We start from the raw sequence: 8,912 nt of genomic DNA, 5'->3' as shown, positions 1-8,912 counted from the left end.
CTGTTCACTTCCATACTTAATGAAAGACTTAATGATTATTCAAACACCTTATCTATCATTAATGAAACACAAGCAGGCTTCAGACTCCACTCTGGATCATATATTTTTGTTGAAATGTGTAATTGATTTATTTAACTGGAAGAAGAGAAAGCTATTTTGTTTATTTGTTGATTACAAGAAAGCCTTTGATATGGTATGGCGTGAAGATTTATGTTGCAAGCTTGTGAAGGAAAAGGTGCAAGGGAAAATTCCAAATGTAATCAGAAATATGTACACTAATATCAGGTCATGTGTCATGCTTAACCAGGAGATTTCAGACACCTTTGTTTGCAATGTAGGGGTAAGACAGGGGGAAAATTTATCACCGTTGCTTTTTGCTTTTTATGTGAATGATATTGAGAGTAAATTAATTGAATATAATTGCAGTTATGTAAATTTTGGTGATGATTTCTTAAACAAGAATCTTAAACTATTTGTTATTATGTATGCAGATGACAGTTATTTTGTGTGACAGTGATGATGGAATGAAGCAGGCACTGGTTGCTCTGAATTTATATTGTAATGAATGGAAATTGAAGCTAAATTGTAACCAAACAAAAGTAGTAGTGTTTAGTAGGGGAAGACAAGATTTAACTAACTATGAATTTGAATTTGGTGGTGAAAAAAATGAAGTAGTGACAGAGTATAAGTATCTTGGACTGTTATGAAATTATAATGGGAGGTTTCGCAAAGGTGAGCTGGAGCTAAAAGAGACAGTCACAAGAGCAATGTACTCATTAATAAGTAAGTGTAGGAAGTTTGACTTGCCAGTGGATATACAACTCGAATTATTTACCGCCACAGTATTACCTATATTGACTTATGCATCTGAAATTTGGGGTTACCATATTGCTAGGGAGTTAGAGTATATGTACTCGTACATGAAATTTTTAAAATGGGTTTTGGGTGTTCATAAGAATACTTGTAATGACATGGTGTATGGTGAACTGGGTGTATTTCCACTTGATATTTATATAAAGAAAAAAAAAAATATATATATGTTATTGGTCTAGGCTATTTTCAGGTAAAGATACTAAATTTTGTTATGTAATGTACCAATGTCTATTGCAGCCGGATAGGTTAGGGCTTTATATTTCTCCATGGTTAGCTTGTATAAAAAATATTTGTAATGACTGGAATGTCTGGTATGTGGTTGTTGCAAGATGTTCCTAATTTAAGATGGGTGAAGGAAGCTATGGAACAGAGATTGAAAGATCAGTGGTTTGTAACTTGGCATCATAATTTAGAAACAAAATCTTTAAGTAGCAATTATAGGGCGTTTAAGACAGATTTTGGCAGAGAACAGTATTTAGAAAAGTTAACAAAGGGTGACAGACTATTAGTGACTAAATTTAGAACTTGTAATAATAGACTTCCTGTAAATGTTGGTAGGTATCAAGGTGTCAGTAGAGAAGATAGTGTATGTAACAAGTCTAATGTTGAGGTAGTAGGAGATGAATTTCATGTTCTTTTTAAATGTATGGATGTGGAAATTGTTAGGTTACGTAACATGTATATACCAAATTATTACATAAACAGGCCAACACAATTCAAATATGTTTTGTTCATGCAAAATACAAGTTCAAGTGTGATGAAAAAATTATCTTTATTTTTGAGGATGGTGCTACGCATGTTTAGATAAATAATGTGCAAAACAGGTCAATAGTTTTTATAATTTCTTAATTAGTAATAGTATGTATCATTATATATGTATACACATTTTTTTTATTCATTTTTTGCCATTGCTTACAGTGTATTTCATTTGTATGTATTTTTTCATATGTAATATGCAAATTCTGTATATAATTTATCGTGTTTGTATTCTTTTGCTGGAGAGCTGTGCTCCATACTTTTATATAAAGTCTGAGCTTACTCAATAAATTCAATTCAATTCAATTCAATTCAATTCACACACACACACACACACACACACACACACACACACACACACACACACACACACACACACACACACACACACACACGCGCGCGCGCGCGCGCGCACACACACACACACAGTCAGTTCCTCCGATTCACACACACACACACACACACACACACACACACACACACACACACACTAGACTTACTTAGGATTAATGTTAAGTATTTCCCCCACCCCCTATGTACATTTTCAGTTTGTTAACTGCCTAAATAATAAACCGTTTATTATTATTATTATTATTATTATTATTATTATTATTATTATTATTATTATTATTATTACACACACACACACACACACACACACACACACACACACACACACACACACACACACACACACACACACACACACACTCTCTCTCTCTCTCTCTCTCTCTCTCTCTCACCGATTCATATTGCCGCGTTTCTCTCCACGTGCTCAAGTCTTCCTTTCAAGTCTTTATCCAGCTTAGCGCTCTCAGTTTTTTTTTTTTTTTTTTTGGTATGTTATACAACTTCCCCTGAATCCATTTCTCTCTCTCTCTCTCTCTCTCTCTCTCTCTCTCTCTCTCTCTCTCTCTCTCTCTCTCTCTCTCTCTCATTCCCTGACCTATTTCGTTTTTACTTACCAACCAACTCCTTCCACCCAGATTTACCCATCCACCTCTCTCACACCCACCCACCCAATCGAACACACACACACACACACACGTTCCCTTTCACCTCTGCTATGCATTCCTTCGTCCCTACCACGTGCTTTGCCACATCGAGGAAGTAACTCGAGGGAAGGGCGTGACGGAGGGCGAGACAGAGGGAGGGAGAGGTGAGGAGAGACGCGCGGCGGAGTGAGAGAGAGGGGGGAAGAGCAGGAGGAAGACAAGGGGAGGGAGATAGGGTCGGGAAGAGGAATGAATACCCGTACTTGTCACGTGGCGCGCACACGGTGAAGAGGATACGCGGGAAGTCTGAGATGTCACAGGTATACTCGTGAATTTAGTCTCCATAGAAAATGATACCTCTACCTGATGAAGTAATGAGAGACTTGTAACATTACTTTTAATCGTGACTATACTTGTGTGTGAGAAGATAGGTTGATGCGTCGATAACAACAATGTTTTGAAAGATGTTGTGGTACTAACTAATGTCTATCTGGCGACGTAAATCTAAGAGTTCCCGGACATGACTTCTTATCGCGACTGTGTGTGAGAGAAAATGCGGAATTGCTTTGATCTTTGTAAGGGTCAGGAAGATTATTCAGAGGAGAAGCATAAAGGAAAAAAATATGCGGTACACGTAGTAGATCTATTTGGCTTTATGAAGCTGTATGGGATTACTATGTTACTGTAAAGTGACACGATATTAAATGCGACGGTCCCTCCCACCTACCGTTCCCTCCAGCCACCAACGAGGAAAATAATAAGGATGATGATGATGATGATAAGAGACGATATATGTAAGATAAATAAATCGATAAATAAACAAATAAAATGATAACGGTAAAAAAGAAAAAAAAAAAACATTACTGTACTTTAAAATAAATGACTTAACAATGTTGTACAAAAGGGATACAAAAATAAATAAAAAAAAAGAAGGAAAGAAAGACAAAGGAAAGAATGAATGAAAGATTAACAGTATGTAGGAACGACAATGACCCGCGATTGTGTCAAAGCATGAAAGAAAAAGCAGAAATATGAATGAAAATAAAAATGTTGGCAAGAGAAAGGAAAGGAGAAAGAAAAAAAAAATCTAAGAAATACGAAGATGAGATTGAGTCATTAATACATAACGAAAACTTTGAATTTCCTCCCCCATGATGCAAGGAAAACTACAAAAAGATGATCACTACAATAAAAAAAAAAATCGAAAAAAGTTGAAATAAAAACAGAAAACTAAATGAAATAACACAGATCAATGAGTACAAGAACCTGAAAAAAAAAAAAAAATGGGAAGAAAATGTCAATAAAAATACCAATGTAACCCTCCCCTCAGGTATACGAGTATATAGAGTCCACTTTCACTTGTTTGTTTACAGAGAATCGAGCTGAGTCTCCTGCTAACTTTGGTGTTTGTTTACATGGCAGTGACTGGTGGCCAAGACTCGACCCCCTTTCTCTCTCTCTCTCTCTCTCTCTCTCTCTCTCTCTCTCTCTCTCTCTCTCTCTTTCGTACTCTCGTACAGACACGAGCCACAATTGGAAGTGTTGGATTACGCATGACTAGAGACACGCGGTCGAACATGCTCACTGTAATCTCTCTCTCTCTCTCTCTCTCTCTCTCTCTCTCTCTCTCTCTCTCTCTCTCTCTCTCTCTCTCTCATCAAATAAGTTTTATAATTCCAACAGCATTTTTCCCTTTTCCAGAACGTTCCCTGCAGCGCTCTCCTCCTCCTCCTCCTCCTCCTCCTCTTCCTTTTCCAGACATCAAATCCACTTCTGCTTCGTGACGCTTAAGGAGTGTGTCATCGCCGCCGCTGCCGCCGCTCCCACGTGAGAGCTTAGCGGCACAACCCACCACGTGAGACGACCTCTGCGTAACATTTCACGTGATTACTAAAGGAAATACACACCCGGGAGCTTGCAGACTAAAGGGGAAGACACAACTATGACGAAAACACAGGCACAACGGAACGTAAACGATAAAATACCAACAGACGTACACTGAAGAAGGATGTGAAAATTATGATCAAATTTTGATCTAGGGGGAAAAATGTAGAGAACGAAAGGGAAAATAGAGTACGAAAGTGTAAGTGATTTGCGGATTGTATAAGAGGAATACACTGTTCAAATAAATCTATTGAATTTAATCTGTGAATCATTTTCCTTTGTTATAGTATATTTGTATAGTTATTTACATAATCACGTCTCCTTTTATGTGTCAAGGAATCTGGCCAAGGACACGAAAATAGGAGAAATATAGAAATAGAAGGAAATAAAGTTCGCTCAATATGCTACTCCCTGAAGGGTATATTACATGACATTCCAACTTTTTTCCCCCTCTAAGCAACCGAGCATCACTTGGGATAACTTATTTACAGCGCAGCGTGCACTGATATACTCCCGCCGCCGCCAGCATTGAGGCGCGGCACACATTAAGACACTCCGGGCTGCATCCTTCATCTGTATAAAGCCTTCCGTGTTTCCTTCGCCGTATTAATAAAACTGTTACCGTCCTCATGCATCTCCTCCTCCTCCTCCTCCTCCTCCTCCTCCTCCTCCTACTACTACTACTACTACTACTAATACTACTACTACTATTACTTCTACTAAAAATCAGACTAGAAGATAAATATTCTGTACTTAATTTCGCCATTTTTTTCCACTTAATTTATATTACTACTGCTACTGCTTTTACGGATATTATTCTTTATTAATCTTCCTGTGCTTCCTTTCCAGCACTGTATGAAAAGAAATTTTATCGTCCTACTACTACTACTACTACTACTACTACCAGTAGTAGTAGTAGTAGTAGTAGTAGTAGTAGTAGTATTTTTCTTCTGTGTAAGAGGGGCACCACCAAAGGACAACACAAACACACACACACACACACACACACACACACACACACACACACACACACACACACACACACACAAAAAAAAAAAAAAAAAAAAAAAAAAAAAGGCCCACTGAGGCACCATCTGGGGAGGGGACTATAAATGTCCTCAGGTCGGACTGCCTTTCTGTCGACGACCCTAAGTGTCTTGGCACCCCCCTCAACTTTTTCTTCATGAACTTCTGCAACATTCGCGGTCTAAGATCTAATTTTCAATCTGTAGAACACCACCTCTCCTCTTCTAAAGCTCATCTTCTTTTCCTCACTGAAACTCAGGTGTCTGAGGCAACTGACAGTAGCCCCTTTTCTGTTCCCTCCTACTTTCTCTATCCTCATTTTCGATCCAAAGCTGGATGTTGCGTTTATGTGCGCAATTACTTAACCTGCTCTCGTGCCCACGCTCTTGAATCTTCCGAGTTTTCCACCATCTGGCTACGACTACAGAGTCACTCTCAAACTAAATTTATCTGTGCTGTATACCTCTCACCTAACTCCTCTGACTATAAGAAATTCTTATAGTGGAGCACATTCTGACCCTCTTCCCTTTTGCAGAGATCTCCATTCTTGGAGACTTAAATGTTCACCACCAGCTTTGGCTTTCCTCTCCCTTCACTGACCATCCTGGTGAACTAGCTTTCAACTTTACTACCCTCCACGACCTAGAGCAATTGGTGCAGCACCCTACTCGTATTCCTGACCGTCTTGGAGATACGCCCAACATTCTTAACCTTTTCCTGACCTCTAATCCTTCTGCTTATGCTGTCACCCTTTCTTCTCCGTTGTGCTCCTCCGATCACAATCTCATATCTGTATCTTGTCCTATCGCTCCAATCCTTCCTCAGGATCCCCCTAAGCGAAGGTGCCTCTGGCGTTTTGCCTCTGCTAGTTGGGGGGACATGAGGAAGTATTTTGCTGATCTTCCTTGGAATGACTACTGTTTCCGTGTCAGAGACCCGTCTTTGTGTGCTGAGCGCATAACAGAGGTGATAGTGTCTGGCATGGAGGCGTACATTCCTCACTCTTTTTCTCGACCTAAACCTTCCAAACCTTGGTTTAACACAGCTTGTTCTCGTGCTAATACAGGATAGAAATGTGGCCCACAAAAGGTACTTAAGCTTTCCATCACCAGAATCTCATGCACTTTATATTTCTGCCCGGAACCATGCCAAGTTTGTTCTCCAACTAGCCAAAAACTCCTTCATTAACAGAAAGTGTCAAAACCTTTCAAGATCTAACTCACCTCATGACTTCTGGCATCTAGCCAAAAAATATCTCCAATAACTTTGCTTCTTCTTTTTCCCTCCTTTATTTCAACCAGATGGCACCACTGCTATCACATCTATTTCTAAAGCTGAACTCTTCGCTCAAACCTTTGCTAAAAATTCTACCTTGAACGATTCTGGGCTTGTTCCTCCCTCTCCTCCACCCTCTGACTACTTCATGCTGCCTATTAATATTCTTTGCAATGATGTTTCCCATGCCCTCGCTGGCCTAAACCCTCGGAAGGCTTATGGACCTGATGGGGTCCCTTCTATTGTTCTCCGAAACTGTGCCTCCGTGCTTGCACCTTGCCTGGTCAAACTCTTTCAGCTCTATCTGTCAACATTTACCTTTCCTTCTTACTGGAAGTTTGCCTACATTCAGCCTGTTCCTAAAAAGGGTGACCGTTCTAATCCCTTATACTACCGTCCTATTGCTTTAATTTCCTGCCTATCTAAAGTTTTTGAATCTATCCTCAACAGGAAGATTCTTAAACATCTATCACTTCACAACCTTCTATCTGATCGCCAGTATGGGTTCCGTCAAGGCCGCTCTACTGGTGATCTTCTGGCTTTCCTTACTGAGTCTTGGTCATCCCCTTTTAGAGATTTTGGTGAAACTTTTGCTGTTGCCTTGGACATATCAAAAGTTTTTGATAGAGTCTGGCACAAAGCTTTGATTTCCAAACTACCCTCCTACGGTTTCTATCCTTCTCTCTGTAACTTCATCTCAAGTTTCCTTTCTGACCGTTCTATTGCTGCTGTGGTAGACGGTCACTGTTCTAAATCTATTAACAGTGGTGTTCCTCAGGATTCTGTCCTGTCACCCACTCTCTTCTTATTATTCATTAATGATCTTCTAAACCAAACTTCTTGTCCTATCCACTCCTACGCTGATGGTACCACCCTGCACTTTTCCACGTCTTTTCATAGACGTCCAACTCTTCAGGAGGTATACATTTCACGCAGGGAAGCCACAGAACGCTTGACTTCTGATCTTTCTAAAATTTCTGATTGGGGCAGAGCAAACTTGGTATTGTTCAATGCCTCAAAAACTCAATTCCTCCATCTATCAACTCGACACAACCTTTCAGACAACTATGCCCTCTTCTTCAAAGACACTCAACTGTCCCCCTCTTCTACACTGAACATCCTCGGTCTGTCCTTTACTTATAATCTAAACTGGAAACTTCACATCTCATCTCTAGCTAAAACAGCTTCTATGAAGTTAGGTGTTCTGAGACGTCTCCGCCAGTTTTTCTCACCCCCCCCCCAGCTGCTAACTCTGTACAAGGGCCTTATCCGTCCATGTATGGAGTATGCTACACATGTCTGGGGGAGGTTCCACTCATACTGCTCTTCTAGACAGGGTGGAATCAAAAGCTTTTCTTCTCATCAACTCCTCTCCTCTAACTGACTGTCTTCAGCCTCTCTCTCACCGCCGCAATGTTGCATCTCTAGCTATTTTCTACCGCTATTTTCATGCTAACTGCTCTTCTGATCTTGCTAACTGCATGCCTTCTATCCTCCAGCGGCCTCGCTGCACAAGACTTTCTTCTTTCTCTCACCTCTATTCTGTCCACCTCTCTAATGCACGAGTTAACCAGTATTCTCAATCATTCATCCCTTTCTCTGGTAAACTCTGGAACTCCCTGCCTGCTTCTGTATTTCCACCTACCTATGACATGAATTCCTTCAAGAGGGAGGTTTCAAGATACGTATCTATCAATTTTTGACTACTGCTTTGACCCTTTTATGGGACTGGCATTTCAGTGGGCATTTTTTTTTATTGGATTTTTGTTGCCCTTAGCCAGTGTCCCTTACATGAAAAAAAAAAAGTGCCCAAAAAATAGGTCAGAAACGATCATCAAATATTGACGGATAAGAAAAACAGCAGAGATGACTCTGAACGCCTAACTTCATAGCTGTTTTAGCTAGAGATGATATATGGAGTTTCAGTTTAGTAAACGACGAACCTAGGATGTTCAATGTAGAAGAGGGGGAGAGTTGAGTCACTAAAGAAGAGGGGATAGTTGTCTGGAAGGTTGTGTCGAGTTGGTAGATGCAGGAATTGAGTTTTTGAGGCATTGAACAATATCAAGTTTGCTCTGCTCCAATAAAAAAAAAAAAAAAAGA

General features: G+C 39.9%; 1 long non-coding RNA gene across 1 annotated transcript in view; it reads left to right on the top strand.

Moving 5' to 3' along the window:
• The window catches only part of LOC135106463 (uncharacterized), a 9,739-nt gene extending 4,971 nt beyond the window's left edge, over positions 1–4,768 (top strand). Inside the window, exon 2 of the long non-coding RNA XR_010271320.1 lies at positions 4,326–4,768. This is a non-coding gene — a long non-coding RNA (uncharacterized LOC135106463). The remainder of the gene's footprint in view (positions 1–4,325) is intronic.
• Positions 4,769–8,912: the final 4,144 nt, after the last annotated feature.

The sequence above is a fragment of the Scylla paramamosain genome, chromosome 13 (assembly GCF_035594125.1).
Source record: "Scylla paramamosain isolate STU-SP2022 chromosome 13, ASM3559412v1, whole genome shotgun sequence".
NCBI lineage: Eukaryota > Metazoa > Arthropoda > Malacostraca > Decapoda > Portunidae > Scylla > Scylla paramamosain.
This window is presented reverse-complemented; position numbering and strand designations above follow the sequence as displayed.